At 34.4% G+C, this 25,757-nt stretch overlaps 1 protein-coding gene across 16 annotated transcripts in view; it reads right to left on the bottom strand.

Annotated features, from left to right (window-relative positions):
- RIMS2 (regulating synaptic membrane exocytosis 2) overlaps positions 1–25,757 on the bottom strand; it is a 775,539-nt gene that overhangs the window by 748,470 nt on the left and 1,312 nt on the right. The gene's annotated exons all lie outside the window — the stretch shown is intronic.

The following is a 25,757-nucleotide window of genomic DNA, read 5'->3' as shown; positions in this document are numbered from 1 at the left end:
TGCTAACTGTGCAGTTTTTTTCTTCAGCACTTTGAGGACATCAATCCATTGTCTTATAGCCTTTATTGTTTCTGTTGAGAATCAGCTGTAAACATTATTGGGGATACTTTGAAAATGGCTACATTTTCCCTCTGGATACATTTAGGATTTTTGTTGTTTTGGGGTTTTGGCAATTATTGTGATATGCCTAGCTATGGTTTTCTTTTATTTCTCCTTCGTAGTTTTGCAGCACTTTGTGAATTTATGGCTTGGTGTCTTTCATCAGTATTGAAAAAGTTCTCAGCCATTATTTCTTCAAATATTCAGTCTCTTGCACTCTCCTTCTCTCCTTCTGAAACTCCAACTATACATACTCCCCATTTCTATTATTTTTTTCTTTCTCCTACATACTGTTATATTTCTGTGCTTTATTATACATATTTTCTCATATCTCCTAGTTATTTCTCTCTTCACCTGTATCTAATGCTGTTAAATACATTCAATGATTTCTTAATTTCATCTATTGCCTTTTTCAGTTCTTTTTTTGTTTTTAATTTTCACGATGTATAGTGCTCTGCCAAAGCGCTCTTATATTTTGCTAGTCTAAACAGATTCATTTTTTAAAATTCAATGACAGAACTCCATTATTTGAATCCCCTGTTGGTCTATTACTATGGTCTATTGTTTATCTTAGTTTCAGTTACATGGCATCATATAACTTATGTCTTGTATGCCTGATTATTTTTGTGTCCATGTAAGACATTATAAGTAAAAACTGTAGAAATTATTTGAAGCCTAGGATGGTATTATCTTCCACCAGAAAGAATTTACTTTTGCTTTAACAAGTAGCTAGAGTCATTAACAATCTCAGATGTCTGTAATCAAAGACTACGATGATTCTAAACTGGTTTTCCTCTGTATGTGGACCATTCAATTCGCAGCTCATCCTTACTCCTAAGGAATCACCCTTCAGGTCCCAACCCAAAGCCTGGGGGATTTAGCAGGCAATCTCCCTGTTTAGCGGATAATGAATTCAAACTGTTGCTCCATTAGCCCCACCCCATGAGTGTGTCAAAAGCTCTTCTTAGCTTCTCAGCCTCTTGGCCACCTCTACTGGAAACAGGAGATTCCCATAGTAGAAAGAGGCTTCAAATGCACAGCTCACCTTTTGGGTTTTCTTCTTCTCCAGGATCTTGTCTCCACAGCCTTCACTGATGTGTTAGCTCTCTGATACGAACAGATGATTTTTTATTTGATCCAGCTTTTCTAGTTGTTCTCAGTGGAAGAGTTAGTCCAAATTGCCTAATCCACCATCATCAGAAGTGCACCTCTCAATTTTTCTCATCTGTAAAATGAGGATAATAATGACAACTTCCTCAAAGATATTATTAAAAGAGATCAGAGTGCCTATTACATATTAAGTGCTCAAGAACTTTCAGGTATGGTTTTGGGCTACCTACTGCTAATTTAAAACAAGCTTCAATTAGTAGATATTTTGTCATTTTTGCCTGTCTAGTATCTATTCTCCTCTAATATCTCGAATTTTCTTTGAGAACTAGTCCTCATTATTGAATATAGTCTTGATGTCAATCAAGGTGCCATACCCTCCTCTGTCCAAGGGTAGGTAACTAACCCAAGCTAGGCCGGACTGCCTCTTTCCATGTAATGTGAACTTCAAGCAGCAAATAGTGAAGCTGATCCATACAAACAGTGGATAGCACATTGAACAGGCCATCCATTAGTTTCTGCAAACAGCTATCCAGAGCTAACCTAATTTCTGTCTTTTCCAGGGACTAGTAAACTTTTCTTAGAGCTATTCCTTAGGGCTTACAATAAATTATTTTCTGTTTAAAAGAGGCCATTTTTGTTGCTTGAAACAAAAATACCTTGATACCTCAATGAAGAACTACCTCACTTTCAATGTTTTTCTACCAGCCCCTGTAACTTAATCATTTGACCACAAAAAAAAAAAAAGAAGAGTTGATGTTATTCAGAAAATTTGCAAAAATGCTTCTTTCTTCTTATTATGATTAAAGAATCAATATTTTGTAACTTCTTCCTGTGCTGGCTTTATATTGGCTCTCAGCCCATTCCTGCTCTTATTTCAGACTGTCCTCTCTAAAGATTACATTTGTCATACTCCCTTGAAAGTTGGTTTCCAATTATGTTCTGCCACTGGGAAGCACTAGTAAAAACTGGATGACAGGAGAAGGTAGATCATTTTATTTTCTCCCTTCTGTTTCTAATTCCTGCAGGAGCAGCATCAGTATTCCAGGAAACTCAGCAGATTGCCCATGGTCTCTGGGTCTAGCAGCAATAGCAGCACCAGATAACTACAATGCAAATTCTGGCTACTGCAACAACAGTGCAGTTCTGGCAGGGGTAGCAATGGGTGACTGCAGGCTCCAGCATCCTCTGAGGTGAGTCCAGCATCATCAACAGGACTATAGGTTTTCTGGATCAATAGAAGTGCAGGCTCATGGCATCCTGCAAAGCAGCAGCAGCAGCTTCAAGGGTAGCAGTAGTACTCCAACAACCTTAGCATCATAGTACCTATTAGCTGTTTAACACCATTTTCCTTTTTTTCTCTCCCAGCCCTAAGAGCAATAGTGTCTTCCTGCAGTTACTGATCTTTTGATGAATTCATTGTCCATTTTCTGCTTCTCCAGCCCTACCAGGACTTTTGGCAATTGATTCCCTATGTATTAACTTTTCTTTGTTTAAAATATTTAGTGTGGTTTTTGTTTTCTTAATCACACAACTTTCGGTGGCATGGATCTCCTCATTTCAAATGTATCAGCACTATCCCATGAGCAAAAAGAGAAACCCTGTCATTTTTGTGTTTCTTGTCCTCTCTTCCTTTTTCTGATTCATCCATTCCAATTCTCTATACTCTCTCTTCAACTCATTTTTTTTCTTCTTAGCCTATTTCTTAAGTATACCAATGACACCTATGTCGTTATGTATTTTAATAACACTTGGGGCAAATGAAGTTGGACCATTTTCAATTGAAACAATCAGCAGTTCAAATGCAAAAACAGAAAGTCCCTCTGAAACTATAAATCTTTATTAAAATATAATCCAATCCAATTTTTATTATAATTACAGTTGTCAGTACTTAGAAAATATTTTCCACAAACACTACAATTCATTTTTTGGGTAGCAAAATCATCTTAGTTTTGAAGACGAAAGGCAAGTAACAATTTTAATTAAAATAGGAATTATAACTCATACCTATAGGTTGTACTTCATGTATAATTTCAAATGTATCAGTACTATCCCATAAGCAAAAAGAGAAACACAGTAAATGTTTTAGAAGATAGAAATAATAAAATGTCAAGATAGCCTAACTCATCTGAAAAATTGAAAAAAAAAAATCACCAGTCTTGGGAGACATAAGACTTCATCTATTTAATTGGGATCACAAACCAAACTTCACGTTTGTTCAAAACTGAACTGTTATTTGAGGCAGAAATCTGCCACCTCTTTTGCCCTCACTCTATAACACTGACTATCATCATGTCCCCCAAAACCATACCCCTCAACCTGCCTGCTTTACATTGTCAGTATAATTAGAATAAAGCCAAATTCCTTGCCATGTCATATAAGTCCCTGCCTAATCCTGCTCCAACCTACTGGTCCATTTTCAACTTATCTACTTTCCTTATTCAAGACAGATATTTTGAAAACAACTAATGGTCACAGAATGACTCAATCCTAACTCACCACACACACACACACAAACACACACAAACACACACACAAAATTACTTTAAGTCCATGGGCAAGACCCAAATAGCTGCAGTCAAAGTCAATCTCATGTTTCCTAGGCAAATAATAGGTGGCAAGTGAACTGATGCCCAGTGCAAAATCTGCGCAGTTTGGCAAGTAATGCATTAACACAGAATGGATACTGAAGACTCAAGACATCCTCTATGTAAAGAGTAAATAATCCCCCATGTGCTTCTCCCATTTTTCTCTCTCTCCCTCTCTCTCATACTGCACACACACACACACACGCACACACACATTCACACACACACATAAACACACACATCCCATCATCATTCCTGGCCACAGCAAAATGATTAATTCCAGTTTACATTCAAGGTCAGTTTTTAAAGTATTCTTACTATAATTCCAAAATTCCCTGTCATTGTACCCCTTCATTTCTTCTATCAGTCTCTTGAAACTCTTTAAACAAAGTGTCTTTAATTCCTTCATTAATTCATTACTTACACCTACTATGTGTCAGGCATTGTGCTAAACTGAAGGAGGAAAAGAACACTATATCACACTCAATTTCTGCTCTCAGTCTCCACAAAAAAGTAAGTTACCAATAACTGGCTTAACTGGTAAGTAAATATCTGTTTAAGGTTATAACTTATTAACCATTCAGAAATTTTAAGGTTATTGTATTGTTATTTCCCATTTGGAAAAATATAAATAATCGATTACTCTTTTTCCAATGCACTAGGGACTGAGGAGAGAATAAAGAGTTGGAAACCATCAGACACCCAAAGGAAGAAGTCATTTGTAAGTGGTAAAAAGAAAGGTATCAAATGCGAAAATGACAAAGAGCACAAGATAGGTTCCAACAAGCTCACTACTTTACCTTGGCCCAGGCTTCATTGTCATCAAACTTGGGCAGATAAATAGAAACTGCACTGCCACTAGTAACATTGTCTTAGGGCCACAAGAATCAGAACAACTCTGTTTAACATGACCAATAATTTTTTCTTCTATTTTACCAAGGCTATTTTAAAGGAGCTATATCCTCGAAGAATTCGTTAATCAAAGTATCACTCTACTCCATATGATCTTAAGAAAAAAAATTGCTGAAATCTAATTATAATGACAACCTAATGGCTCTTCACCTTTCTCTTAAGTAGATACAGTAAAACCCTTACCGAAATCTTAATATTAGTTAGGTCTAGGCAAACCTAAGTCTGAAGGAATCCCCTAAAGACCAACAAAATTCAATTGAACAACAATTTATAGAAAAGACTATGCAGCAGAATGGAGGAAAAATACTTTACCAAATGATATTGAAGATTTTTTCTTTGAGGGAGAAACTATCCATTTAGGAAAATACTTTGATAAACTACTGCAGAGTTGAAAGGAAACTCCAACAGAAAATAGACTGAAAGCAAAAAACATTACTAGCCTGATATTACAAAACTAATAGAGATTGGAGAGTGGGAAAGAAATGAGACAAGCAAGGTAGAGCAGGAAGAAGCAGGGGCAACAAAATGGACATAAATGGGTAGAAATGCTCACTGTTTTCTTTTTCTTTAAGAATGAGAAAGTCTACTTCAATTTTGAATTATCCACTCTGTGGGAACCTCATCATCTTTATCCCCAAATCTCCAGAGAAATGCTACTAATGCAGCTGCCTGATATGAGTAAAATTTTAGAATCCAGGAAATAGGGTTATGTCCCACATTTCGCATGACTCCGGAGCAAAAATCAAAGCAAAACACACAGCAAAAATGAATAGTAAAATGTTGAATATTTTTGTTTTAATTGCAATGAAATTTTCTGCAATTACTGAAAACTAGAATGGAGAGGAACCCATTTAATTGAATATGGCTGGCATGTGACAGATGCTGAGGTAGATGGCTGAGAAAATCTATTCATGGAAGAAATATTTATGATATCCTATTAAGTAAAAAATTATAATAAATAAGCAAAATATAAAACTGTATATATACCATAACTGCATTTATGTAAAACATATGATGCATACAGATAAAAATAGAGGAAGATATAAAAATGAACAGTTGTATAGGATGGTGAGGTTACACACTTTTTTTCATTTTAAAAACTATTATTTTTTTTAATTTTATTATTATTATACTTTAAGTTTTAGGGTACATGTGCACAATGTGCAGGTTTGTTACATATGTATACATGTGCCATGTTGGTGTGCTGCACCCATTAACTCGTCATCTAGCATTAGGTATATCTCCTAATGCTATCCCTCTCCCCTCCCCCCACCCCACAACAGTCCCAGGAGTGTGATGTTCCCCTTCCTGTGTCCATGTGTTCTCATTGTTCAATTCCCACCTATGAGTGAGAACATGCAGTGTTTGGTACACCATGGAATACTATGCAGCCATAAAAAATGATGAGTTCCTGTCCTTTGTAGGGACATGGATGAAACTGGAAACCATCATTCTCAGCAAACTATCACAAGCATAAAAACTATTATTGTTATTACATTTTTATAATGAAAATTGAGATAAAAAATGAATAGTCTTTGAACTTTCTATGTTTATACAAGGTAATCAGAGCTCCAGATGAAAGTATTTGAAAGATGGTGATTTCAGTACTTAGAATGGTCAGAAGAGAATTAATATAAACTTAAGAATACTACTATTTGGATAAAATTTGAAAAAGTAATGAACAGCCTTGAAATATATACTTGTCAAACTACATGGTAAGTCCATAGCAGGGCTTAGATGTGAATAAGCTGGTTTGCAGAATTTTTAAAACTATTTTTAAATTATTACTATTTTGAAATAGTTATGAAAATACTTTAAAATTATAATTGTCAGATTACTAATGGCAAGCAAAGAGCAAAGATGACACTCTGTTTAACTATTTTCAGCACACTGTTTATTTTTAAAAATGTTTAAACAAACAAAAAACATCTTCTTACCCCAAGAGAGCAATTTGCTGTTATCAACAATTTCAAAAACTCTCTAGTAAAGATAATGTTCAAGGACAAATACTCAGATGAATTTCACCTGTGTTCTTCTCACTTCCTCTCACTCTAGGCTCATCTTCTAACCCTCAAGACTCACCTTCATGTAAACAAATGAATCTAACTTCAGATGGGGATGTAGAGCGCAAGAATGGCAACAGAAAAAGTAGCCTAAAATTCATAGTATCTGTTTTCCTTATTTATTGAATGTCTTCTGTGTGCCCGTCACATTACATTTGCATCTTACCACAACCCTATGAAATAGTCATTGTTTTTAATTTATAGATAAAGAGACAGAGAGTCCAAGAGATTAAGTGACTTGCTCAAGGTCACAAAATTAGTAACTGGGAAACTAGGATATGACCCAGAGTTGACTAATGCCAAAGCCTTTCCTTATATACACTGTACTGCCTTGACTCCTTGAACTAGCTAAGTAAACACAGGATTAGAAGGAAAATAAGCAGGAAAGCAATATTTGCATCATAAAAATCCAGCTACTTATAAAAAGCCATTTTAATTGATTAGACTACAGAAATTCCCCTAAGCTCTAACCAGATGAATACAGGGTTTCTAAGAGGAAAATTTTTCCTGAAAATATTATATTGTTACAGGAGCCAGCCTGAGTCTAAACCATAAGGTTTCTGGCTCTGGTAAATTTAAACAGAGGTTAAAAAAAAAAAAAAAAAAAAGTAGTAAAGCCATGAAAACATGTACTGAGAGATCTGAGAGATCAGAACCCAAGCCAGAAATCAAGAATTCTAAATTCAGGATTAAGCACTGCTTATTTTAAGTGACTTTAAAAAAGTCCAGGAAGGAGAACCAGTATAGAATGAACTCCAAACTGGAAGGCTATAACAAAGATTAACCATGAATCAGAGAAATAAATGAGAATTGTGGGGTAAGAGCTGGGACAAAGCTGAGAAATGTGAACTGGAAGGGGTGGGAAAAAGAGAAGAGTGTTTGAAAACATTGGAAATATTGAAACATATGGTAAATTGTGAGACAGTTTGAGCTATGGCATGATTATATAAATTCCTGCTGCAAAATCTGGTGGCAGATTGGAAGCATGTGTTCCAAAACAATTCCATAAGATTTCCTATTGAAGTTGAAGAAAATGAGTAATGAGAGTTTTATGTCTTTAATGGTGTCTGAATTTCTTCCAAAGGTGATTTTAAAATGAAAGCAACACTGATTTGGTCCCAGTTTCAAATATTTAAGGATATAGAGTATATATGATATATAAATTCACTGAATTGTTTATTCCATACATATCTCCCTTATGAAAGGGTCCCCTTTACCCCTTCAACGCTCCAGAAACAGTAAAAATTTTATTATAACTAAAAGTAAAGATACACAAAAGGGTGGAGTGGAAGATGAAGCTGGAAAAACAAGTTGGAGAGGGGCTGTGAAGGACCATGTACGCAAAAGGAGTTTGAATTTTATTCAAAGCAATAGAAAGCCTAAAAGATTCTTCAGCCATAAAATTAATTATTTAAATTTCATTTTTAAGAAGATACTCTGCAGCAATACAGAGGACAAACCCAGAATAGAGACATAAGATCTCAGGATACAAGGCAGTACCAGTGAAAATGCACCGGTAGGAATTCTCATGCTAGTGAGCACTGGTAAGAATTCTCATGCTAGTGAGAATTTTTTACACTAAGTCATCAGAAGTCACTTGTTAACATATCATAACAGGCCCTATCACTATCTCATTTCAAAACCTTTCATTACAGATCAAACATGCCAATAAGATAAATCCAAATTTCTTAGCATGACATACAACCATAGGTGATTCTAAATATTTAACAACTGATACAGCAATATAAAATTAACATAAAAATCAATATATAAATTAATATTAAAATAGATTTTCTTTTCTCCAAATAAAGTATAGATGTAGATATTTAGATACCTGCTTTCCACATGACAAGAGTTACAGCAAGCTTGTCCAACCCACAGCCCATAGGCCACATGTGGTCCAGAACAGCTTTGAATGAGGCTCAACACAAATTCATAAGCTTTCTTAAAACATTATGATTTTTTTTTTTTAGCTCATCAGCTATCGTTAGTGTTAGTGTATTTTATGTGTGGCCCAAGACAATTCCTCTTCTTCCATTGTGGCCCAGGAAAGCCAAAAGATTGGACACATGGGAGTTATAGCATAAATTATTTATACAGTCATTCTAATAACTTACAAATCATTTGTTGAATTTTAGAAAGTGTCAGTCTCTTAACAGAGCCATGGTTGGATATTTAGAACAAAGTTAGACTTCTCCTGACACATTCATAATTAAAATGAGAGTCATTAGGTCCCTGATACCCACCATTTTGCTACAACTTTAAAACAACTGGGCAGGCTGCCCACATGTCATAGTCACATAAACATCTAGATTGAGCCTGTCCAACCCGCGGGCCAAGGGCAGCTTTGAATGTGGCCCAACACAAATTTGTAAACCTTAAAATATTATGAGATTTTTTTGCAATTTTTTTTTAGCTCATCAGCTAACATATTCGTGTATTTTATGTGTGGCCCAAGACAATTCTTCTTCTTCCAATGTGGCCCAGGGAAGCCAAAAGATTGGATACCCCAGATCTAGCTGTTAGTGTTTTCCACAGAGACTGAAAGCACTGTGCCTCAGGACACTCCCTGCAAAATGCAGTTACCACGAAAACCACCTGCACTGCAGCCTTCCATTGCCTCCACCAACAACAGGGCACAGGGGTATCAGGCAGGCACTGACACTACAGGCAGTACATGCCTTCCAAGGACCATGTTAATACATACCAGCAAGGTTACTAGGTTTCATAATTCTATAAGACTGCACTAGACAACATCATTAGATAATTTATTCTCTCAATAATATTTAGTAGTCTGCATCAAAGTGATTCAGTTTTTAAAAATTAGTGTCTCTGTACTGGTGCATGTCAGTTGAATACCAGTCCTGCATATGATGCCCTTTGTAACTGACTCTCACCAACTAGCTTCACCTTCCACCACTCCATCCCTTCTTTCCATCTTCCATGCACGTAGCAATATAGGAATACTGACTATTCCCCAAAGACACCATGCACTATGCTTTTCACAGTCCATGTCTAAATGCTTTTCACAGCATATGTCTAAAATGCCCTTCTCCTTCTCCACATACTTTTTCCTGCAAGGCCAGTTTGAATGTGATCTTTGGTTATAAAGACTTCCTTAAATCCTCCATGTTCATATACTAGCCCCTTCCTCTGTTCAACACTTGGTATATAACTACTTTAAGGCACTTATCATGCATTTGGATTATTTATTTATATGACTCTTTCCCACTAAATTATAAGCACCTCAAGGGCAGAGACTGTGTCCTATTCCTCTCTGTTTCCTAAGTTAGTACAGTGGCTGGTATAGAACAGATGCTCAAAATGCATTTGTTTAAAGGAAGAACAAATAATTACTTAAATCAAAAACAATCATTATCTTTGATTCCCTATACTGTATTGCTGGAAATTTTTAGATGCAGACTTAAACATGTATAAGGGGATATCCATTTTTTAAATTCTTTTAGAGAGTAGAGTGTATATGGCTTTGTAGAAGCAGCACCATGTAGTACCTCTCCCCTGACCTTCCCATTGGATCATCTCAGGTAGTCCAATAATTACTTTTGTCCCAATTGGGTTTTTATTACTGAAGTTCTTTGTCTTATATACACATGTAAAACATTTATTTGTAATTTTCCCTTGTTTCTACATTTTTCCAGCACATAAAGTATGTAGGAATACTACATTGCATCAATAGCAACATCTAGTATTAGATGTCCCACATAGGATATAAATTATTTTGTCAATCTTTTTATTGTTTGTATTTCCTTCTTTTCTTCCATCTTTCATTCTGGCCCTCTTTATTTCTTTCTTATTGGCTTTTAATGTTAACAATTATCAAGAGAGTCATTCGTGACAGAATTTCACAATGGATTGTTTTAATTTTAGAAATAAAAAATTATGTAACATAATTTAATTAAATAAGTTCAGTAAAGGGACTGCAGACTTTTTTGAAAATATAAGTACGAGTACAAGTATGAAATTTTTGAAATTTTAGTTATTGAAGTAAATCATTATTTCAGCAATATAATACATTTCTCAAATTTCGGTTCCTGTACTCCTATAATTCTTCTCTTTCTCAAACTAAATGTCCTATTTGTATGAAGAAGTAGCACATAAAGCTATGGGGCCAATAAACAATGCCTGCACCTTGCCACAAAGCAAGATTTTAACTTTTTTAAATGTCTGCAAGTTTAAAATAACAAAGCATAATACAGAACCTCTCATTTAGAAGTCTACATAGAAACTGCCAACTGCCAACACTATATTTGAAATCGATGAACCAAAAAGAAAAAAAGACAACGAACATGTCACTTTCAATGATATTAGTAAGTGTATAGATGGCACATGAGAGGATATAGAGACAACACTAATCAAAATTACTAACTAAAGTCTTCACTGCAGATTAATGAATCTATAGTCAGCAAACAGTATTAAGTTAATAACTGACACTATAACCACTAAAGAGGAATAACTAAAAAGATATTTGTCCTGCAAAGACATACCAAAAACCAAATATATTCAAATTGGTAAATTAAGATTTTGAAACATTAATATTTATAAAATATTATAGAAATATTGTATAAATTTGCGATGACAAGTAGAAAAGTTCTATAATGAGTTCATTCTGAAAAATCTGAAATTCAAGTAATATTTTATTTCCAGAGCTCTTGAACATAAAATTTTGCCTTTAGATATGAATTCCACATTAAATGTTATCAAAATGAAAGATCTAATCAATTCCAAGCTGCTTCAATCCCAATTACTGTTGGCTACACAAAGAAACGAGATCAGAATATTGTTCTCTGCTGTTCCATACCTAAGTTTGTTGTCTATGAAAGGAAAAGCTTGTATTCTGAAGTTTATGGGTTAAAAATATCATTGAAATTGTAAGTGATTATCACTGTACAGATCTGTTGAAAGGTAGTTACTGACTTCAAAAAATGGCTTAACTGAGTTTAGAACATCTGAACGAACTTAATAAAAACTTTTCATAAACTGTGTGAAAGTATATTAATGAATATGACAAAGTTTATAGATTCAAAGCAACAGTTTAGCTTCAGAATAGTGAGGTTAAAGTGATAGTCAAATGTTACAATATGAGTCCTAAAGAAAAATTATTAAGATGAGCAGAGCATTATATATGTTTGTGGAATACCAACATCATTTTTAAATATTTGATATTGTTTTTAAAGTTCAAATGGATTAGAATACCACTCTCATTATCAGAGGAAATTTCAACATTATAATTGTCACTGAAAGAAAAGGACATGAGTTAAAGGATATTACTAGCTTTGAAGTAAAATTTAAAGAGGATGAATTTTCAAAATTCTAATAACATAAAAGCAGTTTCCATCAATCAGAAAAAAATGAAGTTTTTTGTTTTGTGTGTGTTTTTTGGGTTTTTTTTTTTTTTTGAGACAGAGTCTTGCTGTGTTGCCCAGGCTGAAGTGCAGTGGCGCCATCTCAGCTCACTGCAACCTCCACCTCCCGGGTTCAAGCAATTATCCTGCCTCAGCCTTCCAAGTAGCTGGGATTACAGGCACATGCCAGAAAATGAAGTTCTTCTCTGCAATTTTCTACCAACTACTTTAAGAGTTTCTTGTCAATGGTGACCAACAGGAATTTGAAAAGATCATCATTAAACAACCTTGGAATAATGTGTTTCTGTCCAAAAATAAATAAATAAATCTGATATTAAAAAGATATGCTCCTAGAAGCTGGCTAAGTGTCTCATTTTAGATATTGAAAAAAATTTAAAGTTTTCATAACTCAACATTTGCTATCTTCCATAATACCTTGCATTTTGTTTTGCTTAGAATTTTGCAACTTAAGATGTGATGAATTTTTTTACCAACTTTCATATAGATGCCCCCAATCTTTCCCAGTTTATCTCAACATGACATACACCTCCATGATTGTTTTCTACGTGTGGAATCACGTGAAAAAGGTTAGGAAGCATTAAGTCAAAGTAAATTAACTATTCAGCCAAAATATACAGTGGAAAGGGAGAAGAAAAGTCTAAAAGATGGTAAATGAAGAGAGGACAAATCATGAAGGGCCTAGTTTGACATGCTAAGAATTTTACACTTTTTCTAGCCTTTGTCAGCTAGAGGTCTGGAAGAGAGGTAAGCTCTAATGTTCTAAGTCATCCATTGTATGTAACACATTAATTTATTTCTTATGCCTCTAGAATGGTACTATTTACGTATCCATCCCTGGTAGAAGAAAAGAATTACTATTTTGTGTGCTCCATGGTTCAGAGAAGGGAATCCAGTTAAAGGCTGCATGTAGCTGGCAATAGGGAAACACTGATACGTTAAACAAAAGAGTTATATAATCAGATATTTTATGTGCAAAGCTCTTTCTGGAAAGAGTAAAATTTAAATTGTTTTAAATCAAAATTCAAATGACCTGGGATCAATAAAGACCCCCAATATTGATCTGTGTAAAATCCTACAAGTAGCAAAATCTAATTTTCCATTTTTCCTTTAAATATTATTTTAAATAGTTGGTGATAATTATCACATCAACGGCCACTATGATTACAATAATTAACATATTACAGCAATTTATAGCTCACAGGCACTTTCATTTATATAGTATCACTTTACTCATATGATAAAGATACCACACACCCATACTTCCTTAACCACAATTCCCAAATCCAAAAAGTTCTGAAAACAAAAATTATTTTTGTGTAAGTCTGGGCCAAAATTCCTGGCCTGACTATATATAGTCTTTATTTAACCCTTTTGTAAATATTCATATGTTTCACGAGAGAAATATCAATGTTTGATTAGGGGCTACTGTCCTGACCCTGCTAAGAGTTACATATCTTACAGTATATACACCTTTACATTTTTAAAGTCTAAAATACTTGAATTCCAAAACATCTGCCACCACAAGTTTCAGTTACAGAATTGTGGACCTGTGTTTTTAATCTTCATTTTATAGAATGCAGGAAGTTAACTGACTTCTTCAAGATAGCACAGCTTATAAATGATGGAGCCGGGACTATTATCCAAATATCTAAATCTCGTTTTCTATCCCCTATCCAAGACTAACCATAAATGGGAAAAAAATCCTATAGAGGCATATAGAGGCATTTCATATTACATGTACCTGTAATTCCCTGGCCCAGCTCACCCAGAGCACTTGCCAACTGCAGGCAGCCTCCAAGCCCATACATTCTGGGTTCATCCTGGGAAATCCAGTTCAAGGACTATGCATACATCCAGGAATGACATGACCTGGACAGCAGGCTCCAGCCCTGCCACTTTCTATATCTTATAAGAATTAGTTAACACAACATTTTCAAAATGCAAAATTTAAAAATAAAAGTCTTTTTGTAACTAACCTTCAAAAAAAATTTACTGCTGATTTAGTTTATCAGCTTCACTATGTTACACAAATGACTAAGCTCATTGTCTAGTTTGAGTTCACTGATTCAGAAGTAAAAAGCATCATCAATTTTTATGTTGACACTATTTTTCACTAAAATTTATTCTTTAAAAAGTAGAAAGCAAACAAGACAAAATTGTAAAGGGGGAACTACAATTATCCTAAGGATTGCCCACTTTTCTAATGCCAATTCTATCAATCCTGTGATAGTTATATTTTTCAACAAATTCTCCTGGTTCTCCCTCTATACATGACAGGATTGTCCTTCTCTACCCTGAGTTAGGTAGGCATGATCATGAAATTTGCTTTGGCCAACAAAATGCAAGCAGAAGTTGTATGCATACTTCTGAGAGGAAATTTTAAGAGACAACTTAGGATTCACTGCAGTCTCCCTTTTCAGCTGCTCAGAATGTTCCAGAAAGCATTTTCTCCACTAACCTGTGTCCCAGGATGAGGATGACATGGAGTAGAGACCCAAAGGGATCCAGAGAAACATATAACGTCAAAAAGAAATAAACCTTTGTTGTTTTAAGGTACAAATATTGGGGATAACATAGCCTACTATAAATGTACTGCCTCTCAGCTCCAAATCCACCCTTCTTTGACCTGCTTTGTGATAGTGAATCTGGACTCTGTCACCATTTCTCCTTTGCAGTTGGCAAAATGTTAAACTTTGTCACTAGAGGGAGCCATAGTGACATTAAAGGAAGAAAGGACTTCAAGGTTCTGGGTGTTTTGTTGTTTTTGCTACAGTGCATGGTTGCCAGTAGCTTATAGACACCCAGTATTACTCAACCTCCTAGCAAGTTTCAGTGTCACCCCAGAGGACAGTTTCTCAAGAAGTCTCACTGGCACCCCAAGAGGTGGCTTCCCAATGAGTTTCCTAAGCACCTCAGCCAGCTTCTCTGCAAGTCCCACCAACATTTCCACAGATGATGTTCTGCTTGCCTGCCACAGCCTGAGACAGCTCAGTGGGCCACAGTCACATCCTCCAATGAGGGCTGAATCTCAGCCTCAGACACACAGGAAGGGCTTCTCTGAAATTTGTTTCTGTCATAGGTAGTCTACCTCACCCCTAGAAGAGGGCTGCTAGTTGCTATAAGTAGTAATACTTTATATCAAAATGTCCCTGTTCAAATTACTATTATAGTTTCTATCATGACTGGACTCTGATATCTAGTCTATCCTAACATACTGTCAACTGCAACATAAATTTATATTAGTAGTTTTAAAGAAAAATCTTGGATTACTTTTTTTCTACTTTATTTCATAGCCACTTTTAATCTTTACATGCCTAAGTTAAACAACTGATTATATCCTAAACCCTGTCATGAAGTTTAATCATAACATACACTACTGTGCATCTTTTCATTAAACCAGACTCTAGGGTAAAAAATTACAAAAAAGTAATATATGAAGGTACACTTATGTAGAGTATGGCTATTCAACCAAACATGCCAAAAGAAACTACTTCTTGTGGAAAGATTAAATTCAAATATTTACTTATTCATACTGGAATATAAAGTTATGCTGAGTCTTTTAACATGACCATTGGATAATGAAAATACTGCATATGAAAATATTTCAATGACTCTTCACTATGTTAGTCATATGGTAAAATTATTTACTCCTCTACCTATAAAAATAAATACAATTATTAACTAACATGACTACTGCTTAGGAATAGTATTTAATCTTTATGTACAGGGCACAGAACAATTCACACTTCTTGCCCCCAGTCCCTCCACGTCAAACCCAGTTAAACAAACATTTTAACTCTAGAGGAAACTGTTAAATAAATAAAAAGTGGAATGCAGATTGGCGGTAATTTGAAGGCAATATAGTAATATAAACTATAGTAAAACATATATAGTAAAATATTATTTCAGAGATATTCTGGAATTTGTATCTCTGAATACAAAATACTTTTAAAAAAATAAGAATAGTTCAGTATCTACTTTATAAAAAATATATATCCAAATTTATATCTACTGGCACTCTTTAGAGGAATGTCATAAGGAGAATAAATGGCCCCCCAAAGATGTTCTGTCCTAATCGCAGGAACACATAAATATGTTTCCTTATATGGCAAAAAGAACTCTACAGATATGATTAAAATAAGAAGATTATTCCGGAATATCTGGGTGAATTCAAGCTAATCACATGAGTTCTTAAAAGAGAAAAAAATCCTTCCTAGTTGTGGGCAGAGAGAGATGCAATGACAGAAGAAAGGTCAGAGAGACAGCATCGCAATAAAGATTCAAAATACCCCACTGCTTGTTCAGAGATATAGCAAGTTATGTGCAAGTACCAGAAAGAGGCCTCTAGGAGGTAAGAACAGCACTCAGCTGAATAGCCAACAAGAATCTTGGTCCTATAACTTAAAGAATGTAATTCTTTCAACAATCCAAATGAGCAAGGAAACAGTCCTCCTATAGTTTCCAGAAAGAAATGCAGCCCTACCTATACCTAGATTTTGGCCCAGTGAGAAAAATAACTGTGCTAATAAACGTATTAATTAATTCTTTCAGATTGAAGACAGCTTTTAGTTAAAAGGAATTATGTGTGATAAAACAGATTTTCATCTATGTGCCTGGGAAGCAAACTATTATAAAAATGATAATAGATACCACATATGCCAACAAAACAAGATGAATGTGAGCACCACCTCCATCTGTCAACTGAACAATACCAAAGCACCAAACATCGTTGTGGTTATTCTACTACCCAGTTATATTGTTTAGTGTATCCTTTTCCCCTAGTTTTAGCCTCCCAGAAGCCTAGTTACAGGACACAAGAAACTACCAAACTATTTTTCTCTTCAAGCTGAACATAAGCTTGATTGGAAGAAAAAAATGCTAAAGGGCATTCCTCCTGTGCCTTAAAGGAGCATTTATCCAGTTCCTCTGTTTAGCAGAACCTATCAAATTATTTGTATTATACAAAAATACTAAATGTTTATAACCATATAACTATACAAAAGTTGTTAATTCCAAATGCCTTAAAAAGCATTTAGCTAGCACTATATTGTACGAAAAGTAAGAGTTTTGACAGGTATATATAATATAGATATATGTTCATAATATATAAACTGTATTAAAGTTGTTAGTTCTTGACCAATTAATTTATACTATCTAGTTGTCTTCAATTTTGTAGGTTACCCGTATTAGAAAGAAAGTAGGTAAAATAATATATTACTCTTGTGTAAACCTTTTCTTAACTTTCCCCTTTCCATAACCCTACCTCAATTCCTATTTCTGGAGCTTCCCATCACAAAACCCAATAAAATTTATCTCCCTTCTATAATATCAGCACTTTCTGAAATTCTGCAAGAATTCAGTAAGCTAATATAAAGATGCACAGAATCTTCACCAACCTCAGCATGTCATTTCCATAACTAATCTCCTCTCTATATTTTCCTAAAATACATTCACATTTCCAAAATTCCCTTAGAGGTGATACAGAAATATATACAGGGAAGGAAATTTGTCCTCGCTAAGCCTAACATATAAAACAAAGATTGTGTGATAGTTTAAAATACACAAAGAATGAAATAAAACCAGAAGGTGAGAAATTCATTGAAACTAAGTTATCAATGGGAGTAGGGAATATTCAATAAAAGGATGACAGTCCTGAAGTTCTGAAAAGATTACATGGTGTGAATATACCCAGTAGAAAAAATTTTATACGCTAAGATATTAAGAAGGGTTCCTTCTAATTATGAACGGATTCCAAGAGCCCTTATCTTACTTTCTCCCCTTTGTTCTTTGTCCTTTCTTTTCTTCTTTATCCCTTTTGGCCCTTTTTACTACCATCCCATTATCCCAAGTTATAGTCACTTCTGTTACTCATATTAATGTTACAAACTCTCTAGAATAACTAAAACAATAAAATAAGCCACTTCACAACTGCTCCCTCAAGAGAACACTGGTCCTAGGACCAGATGACTTCACAGAGCTAACTATGAGTGAGATAAGCAGATACAGGCAGATATATATTATGTATAGTAGTCAGTTAAGCAAGTCTGGCATCATAAGAGTTAAGCAAGTCTGGCATCATAAGAGTTTACCTGACCCTTAACACACAGCTGTCAAATCCTGGCAATTTTGGCTCCTAAATTTTTCAAAAATCTGTCTTGATTCTCCACCTCCACCTCTACTGCCTTATTTCATATCTTCATCATTTATTACCTGGATTACTGTAAGAATCTCCTAAATAGTGCCTTTATCTCTAGTATTACACCTTCTAACCAATCTATTAAATGAGAGTGGTTTTTGTTCCAACAGAAGTCTAATTATATTGTGTCACTGCTTAAAATCCCTCCATGACTCCCTATTGCCAAATCCAAAGAATAGCATAGAAGGCTTTTTAGTTTCTGAACCTTGCCATCTCTCCAGTCTCCTCTATTGACGCATCACCATTTAAATCTGTGCTCTTCTGAACCACTTCAAGGAAACTTCTTGACCATGTCCTGCGTCTTCTTTTTTTTTTTTTTTTTTTTTAACAAATGAAGGGTTTTGGGGGCGAAGACGAATTGGGAGTTTTAAGATTTTTGCTTAGAGAACAATCTGCCTAGCTAACATCTACTCATCATTTGAGATTCAGCCTAGATGGCATCTTCCCAGGACTGAATCACATGCTCCTCTTGTAAAATATATCCATGATACACTGTAGTGCACAGTAGTCTCCTGGTACTTACCATGCAAAATTTTCATGTGGTTTATCATGTTTCTTACAATGAGCTCCTTAAGAATTACCTGATAATGGTTAAAATTATTTCAACTCCCAGAGACAGCTGTATTTCATTAGGTGACTAGAGAATACAAAAGTTTTTAATATCTAGCAGTGAAACTTTCAGATATTTTAACAGGACAAACTATGTAACACCATGTGATATAACACAATATAATCAAACAATACCACAGAGGCAATAAACTACTAGTAAGATTAATCGGACATATTTTTTACCATGGTTATAATGTACTAAAAACACCTTTACAGTATTTTTTCATGACACTTTACATTTTTATGTGTTCACATGATTATGGTTGGCCTTAGATTGTCTGTCTCTGGAGGGCATGAACTATTTCTATTCAAAGCCTTCTGTGTACTCTTTATCACTCAGCTGTGCTAAACACAATGGAAATGTATTAATTCTCTTAAAGTAATCACTTTTACAGCCAAATTTTCCCTAATTCCTAATATTCCTTAAATTTAAACATGATATCTATCACAATGTTCTTTTGGTTTCTAGTCAAAAAAGATATGCTCTTAGTCCAAAAGAAAGATAAGCTGCAATCATACACAAACACTGTAAGTTTCCTTCCATGTAAAATAAGCAAAATTAGGCATATGTTTAAAAACTACATTTGATTTCAAAAATAAGGACACTACTACATAAGCAAATCTTTTTTTTAAGATTATTGGAGTTCACCTGGAAAGTTGGTACCACCTAGATGAACATAATATTTCATTCCCAGTGTGTGTTCATTCACCCGATTAATATTTTTGAGTACTACTATGTGTAAGCCATTGTATTAAATTAGAAGTTGAAGCTACATTAGTAAACAAAACAGACATGGTGTGTGCTCTCTTTGAGTTGATAATCTAGCAGGGTGGACAGACCATAAACAAGTAAATAAATCATTATAAATTTTGATAAGCATAATTGGGGAAACACAAAAGGTACTGTTATAAAGAATAATGGAGAGAACCTACGTAAGAAAGAGTGGTCAGAGAAGAGCTCTCTACAGATCCAAATTTGAAGCTAAGCCAGAAGGATGAGAAACCAGCAATCATACAAAGCTTAAGTGTATTTGAGGGGCAATGTGAAGATAAGCATTCTAAGCTCAATAACCATACTTCAGAATTAGCTTAACCTAATACGGTTCTCTGGGTTCTTAGATACAATGTGAATAAGACAAATAAGTAAATATAGATTTTAGTTAAATAATAGAGTAAAAAGTTTAACCAAGGCAAATCTAAAGTCAATTACAAAGTAGTTTCCACCAGTAAGTCCCCTCAATTCACCTTTAACTATCAGTATCTTGCTGATTACCAACAACTTGATGTCAGTGCTATTTTCACTGCTATGTCTTAGTTATTAAGCTCCTTAAGAATGGTATTTGCTGAGGAAACTATTTTCAAGTTGTCACCCACCCTCTCCCCATCTCTAGTCTTCCAAACAAATAATGAAGTCGCTTAAGAGCCCTCCTGGCATATTCTGACTTCATAATAGACAAGGAAAAGAATCTCTCAATTTTTAGAAAATAAGAAAATTTCACCCAGCAATCCTATGATAAGGTTTAAAGAGTGCTATCTATATCAGTTAACAATGATTATTTATTGCACAACTACTTATACCAGGATACTTAGTCTATAACAATCACAATCCTTCAAAATAGGTGTTATTACTCAAATAGTATAGATGAGGAAACTCAGAGTTTAATAATATAAGCAAAATGTTACCATTATTAATTAGTAAAGTAAGGTGTCAAGTCAAAATTCATCTGGTCTATCACACTTGCTTCCACTATCTCTTTCTTCATCACACAATATAATTAGTTCCTTATCAAAATCTATTGTCAAGAGGAAGATATTATTTAATTGCCCTTACTTTAAAATAGAATATATATAAATTTATTGGGTACTCTTTCATAAAATGTAAGTCAATTTTTTGTTTGCTTGTTTTCTTATAAAATGTCAATCAATCTTTTAGAATGCATTTTGAATCCTTAAAACTATAGTTTTTCATTTTTTTGGCAATGGCAACAGTGGTTTACATATGCACTTTTTATTTAAAAGTATTCATGATTCAATTGGTAGTTTTTAAAAATACTAGAATAGGGAAGATCATTCTAAGAAGATCACAAACTCAAAATCCATAAAACAAAACTACAATAAATCAATTTTTTTTAAATCCTGACCAGTAAAAAAGGCATAAACAAGGTCCTAAAACAAATAGCATGCAAGAGAGCCTCCACAAATCACTAAAAATTACTAATAGAAAAGGGAATACAAATGGCTCTAACCAAATTTTTTTAAAAAGGCTCTCAATCTCTCTGACAAGAAAATTGCAAATAAGTCTACAGTGGCATCTTTTTCATTGAAACACTGGTAAAGATTGCCACACACTGAGTTGGCGAGGATGTGGGAAAGTCCCCTTAGTATACATCACTTATACACACTTCCTCTACAAAAGTAAATTTCACAATATTTATTAAATTTAAAATATACTAACCCTTTGACCTAACAAATTTGTTTCTAGGAACCTGTCTCAAATATACATTCATACATGTAGGAAATGTATGTACAAAGATATTTATCACAGATAATACTGTGATAAATACTAAAAATTTCTAATGACAAAATACTTAGAAAAAAACTTAAATACCCACAAATATGGTACTAGTTAAAGAAATTACAGAATATTCATTAAAAGGGATAGTATATATCCTATATCCATTAAGGTTAATGAGGCAGCTATACAGTCACAGATGTGGAACTGACCTATAAAGCAAACTGCAGGACACATTTCTGTTTTTACGTTTACATCCATCCATACATACATGTATGAGCACACACATACACACATATACAGACACACACAATATTATATATACACATGTATTTATTCTTATGCATAGACTGTCTCTAGAAGAGTATACAATATAAAATATACTAGTAACAGTAGTTGGCTCTGGGTGGGGGAAATAGGTAGTTAAGAAATTTGGGGGCTGCGGGTGGCTCACACCTGTAATGCCAACACTTCGAGAGGCCAAGGCGGGAGGATCACTTGAGCCCAGGAGTTCAAGACCAGCCTGGGCAACATAAGGAGACCTCATCTCTACAAGAATAAAAAATAAATTAGTCGAGTGTCATGACACCTGCCTGTGGTCCCAGTTACTCCAGAGGCTGAGGTGAGAGAATCGCTTGAGCCCAGGAGGTTGTGGCTGCAGTGAGCAGTTACTGCGCCACCTCACTCCAGCCTGGGCCTCAAAGCAAGAAAGATCCTATCTCAAAAAAAAAAAAAAAAAAGAAAAAGAAAGAAAAAAAAAGATTTTATTTCAAAATTTTATAAATTAACTTTGGAAAATACTTTTAAATTGAATTATTTTAAAAATAGAGAACTGCTCACTATATATGTGCTAAATATATACTAATTGTTACCCTAATCTATCAGGAAAATTTTTACTTATTGCCTTCCTTTATTTGGGGAGCAAATTAACCCTTTAACAGAAAATCTAAAATATGAATGAAAATATACACATCAAGAAACACATAATTTCTAATTTGTGTTACAAAAAGCTTATCTGAAAGTCTATGATATGTACATATTAGAAACTCAGTATTTACTGAATGCTTTTCTATTGATTTAGTGGGTTTGCTTTCCTCAGACATTTTTTCACAATTACACAAAAACCCACTGGAAATTCAACTTTTAATAAATTATGTTTTTCTTTCAAACAATGATTCTTCATTGTCCCACAAAATTGATAAGCTACCTCATTAACATTACCACAATTTAAATAAACATAATTTATTAAGTACTTATTATGTGCAGGTGTTAAGGATGCTGCAAAACACAAACTCAAAAAAAGGGTAAATTTTGATTCTTGCCCTCAAGAAGTTTACAATCTTGAAAGACAAGACTTAAAAACATTAATAATTTAGATGTCTTGGAAGATTGAAAAAAAAAACATTAGTCAGTAAAAGGACATTATAAATTTTACTGATAAATTGAATTAGCCAAATTTAAACTGCTACAGGAATACATGAAAGGATTTTTTAAAGTAATTACTGATTAGGGTTCTACTGAGATTTTTAAATGCTTCCAAAATTATAGTACCTCGCTCATATGTAAAATGGTATTATTTGATGATGATAGACTTCCTATGTGGATGTTCAGCTAGACTTTGAAGAAATTACTAATAATTAGGAATAGTTTTTAATTATTCAGGCTCCTAAGGTGAGAGATAACAGTAATGGTCTCAGTTTTGATCACTCAGTTCTCTTATTAAAAATATCTCAAGCATGAATCTTTTACTACATGCATATTTACTTATAAATTATATGCATCTAGGTATTGTCATCTATATATTAAATATTAATAAGGTTCAAATTCCTTCTTTTTCTCCACTTTGCATGAATACTTAATATGAACATTGAAACTCATAGATCATGGAAAAATATTTTTATCTAACCATTGCAATATCTTCACACATCAAATGTATTTTTTAACATAAATGTTAAAAGGCAGCAGACATGCATTTAAATTTCAGTTTATTTTTCTCTCTACTCTTAAAATACATGTTAATTTCCAATGTAATGAACAGCACTAAAAAGAAACAAAGGATAGTAATGACTAGGTAAGTGAACCCTAAAACTTCATGGGAAATAGTAACCATTGAAGAACGTTAGTATTATTTTTCTTATGTATTTGTTATTTAATACCCAATATTGATAATGTATTATTTAGTAAACTGTCAAAATCTTCAAAATGATTTGTCTCTCATTACTATAATTCCATTATAAAGTCTATTCATTTCCTCATTTCCTTGCCTACTCTTTCTTTAAAAAAAAATTAACATTTAAAACCAAATGTCCAAATATATTATGCTTTAACCTCCAAATAACTTTTTGTTAAAATAAATATAACAAGAATTGTGAAACCATGAAAGCCATTTTGAGGTAAGAATCCTTTCTAAGACTAAGTTAGGTAGCAATGCAAACAAATATTTAAAATAAATCTGAATATATATTTTTCATCAATGTAATTTTATAGATTGTATGAATATGTATTTAGAGAACATTTGTTTCTATCTAAATTATGGAAATATGACTATGTAAATATTATATGTATTGAATAGTATGTAGGTTTATATACAGATATAATATATACATATGTAGCTACCTGAAAAACCCTTTTACAACATCTTCCTAACATACTGTTCATTTTGAATAATCCTAATACTTAAAAGTCCACTTAAATTTCTATATTAAAACAATAAATAAACTTAGAACTACAGTGAACTAGCCACATAGTATTTCTACTATGAAGAAATAAAAACACATTTTACATTTAAATAGGTAAGTCAAAAAAATAAAACTACATTTTACTGGAGCATCATTTTGGCCGCACTGATTTTTATCAATTATAGTAAAAGGCATAAGTTCACATATTTAAATATCAAACTGCAAGTCATCAAAAGCTTGGCATTGTTAGTATACAAAAAAAAGTTAAGCACAGTAAGAAGTATGCTCAAAAAGCTTCTAAAAATAATGCTTTATTCTTCTATTAGTTGGAGTAAACTGCTTAAGTCTCTTAATTTCTTCATATCCCAAGGCTGTTAATAAATAACATTCCCAAATAAGTATTCAACGCCAGAAATTAGCTTTCATGAAGACATTCTTAATTTCAGTTATTTCAGGAACATATTTGCTCTTTTAGCCACTCAATATTTTATGAGAAATAGTATCTTTCTCTAAGATTTGTGAATATTTGATGTTTGCTACTATCAATTATTTAAAGTGGTATTTTTCATTAAAATATGAAAATATATACCTATTGACAATGAAACCTGTTTCTTTATTAGTACATGAAAGACTACTAAATTCAACAACCTGCTTTTAAAATGTACCTGAATAGAGGTGAGTGTATTAGTTCTTTCATAGAGGAACTCTACACTTTCAATTGTATATTTCTGTGGAGAATATGGGAAACGTATACTTGATAAAATGCAAAAGAGTCATCTAATAACTCACTTCAATTAAAAAGAAAAAAGCCAAGCTGGAAAAACATAAAAAGGTTACACATCTTCTGAATAACCTCTTTCACAAAGTAACTGAGAAATCAAATAACCATAAAATATTCAAAAGCAAACCTTGTAGAAACAAATCTCTTTGCTAGTAACCAGAAAAGGAGTCTCAGAGCTAAATATAACCCTGTCTGGACAGTTCCCTGGTGCTGAAGTTCCAGAGCCGGTAAACGGATGCCTGGGTGCTGCTTTCACTCCTCCCACCCTCAGAAAAACCCGGCCTGCCAAGACTGTGAGCAAGAATAGTAGAACTTCACAAGGTAGGGAGCATCCCAAACTGCAGTGATGGTAGGAACTGGAGTCTCTTCAGGATTAAACAGATTTACTAGTTGCAAACAGGAAGAGCAGCAGAGTGCAGGGTGTTAGCACTCGCCGAGGGGGAGGGGCTGGAAGATGGCGGCGGACGCACACCCACCCGAGACGCGACAGAGCTTAGGCCCCTCGCCCGCGCCGCCTCCCGCTGCTCGCAGCCACCGTGGGCAGCCCTGCTCTGTCCCGCGTTGCTGGTAGAGCCGCCCCGCGGAGGCGTGGGACCAGGGTGGCGTCCGCATCCCCTGCCAGCGCGCCTTCGCCCGGGTCGGGCCAGGGAGCACCTGTGCACGGCCATATTGGATTCTGTGCCCCAGTCACTGCCTCAGCGCGGCGGGAAAGGAGAGGGTACGCGCAGAGCCTGGGTTCAGCCCCAGTCCCGCTGGGGCCCCGGAGCTAAGATGACCAGCGGGGAAATCCGGAAAGGCGCCAGGGAAAATCACACCGCCCTAAGGCTC

The sequence above is a fragment of the Pongo pygmaeus genome, chromosome 7 (assembly GCF_028885625.2).
Source record: "Pongo pygmaeus isolate AG05252 chromosome 7, NHGRI_mPonPyg2-v2.0_pri, whole genome shotgun sequence".
In the NCBI taxonomy this organism is placed as follows: Eukaryota; Metazoa; Chordata; class Mammalia; order Primates; family Hominidae; genus Pongo; species Pongo pygmaeus.
The sequence above is the reverse complement of the archived record's forward strand: the minus strand, read 5'-3'. Positions and strand labels throughout refer to the sequence as shown.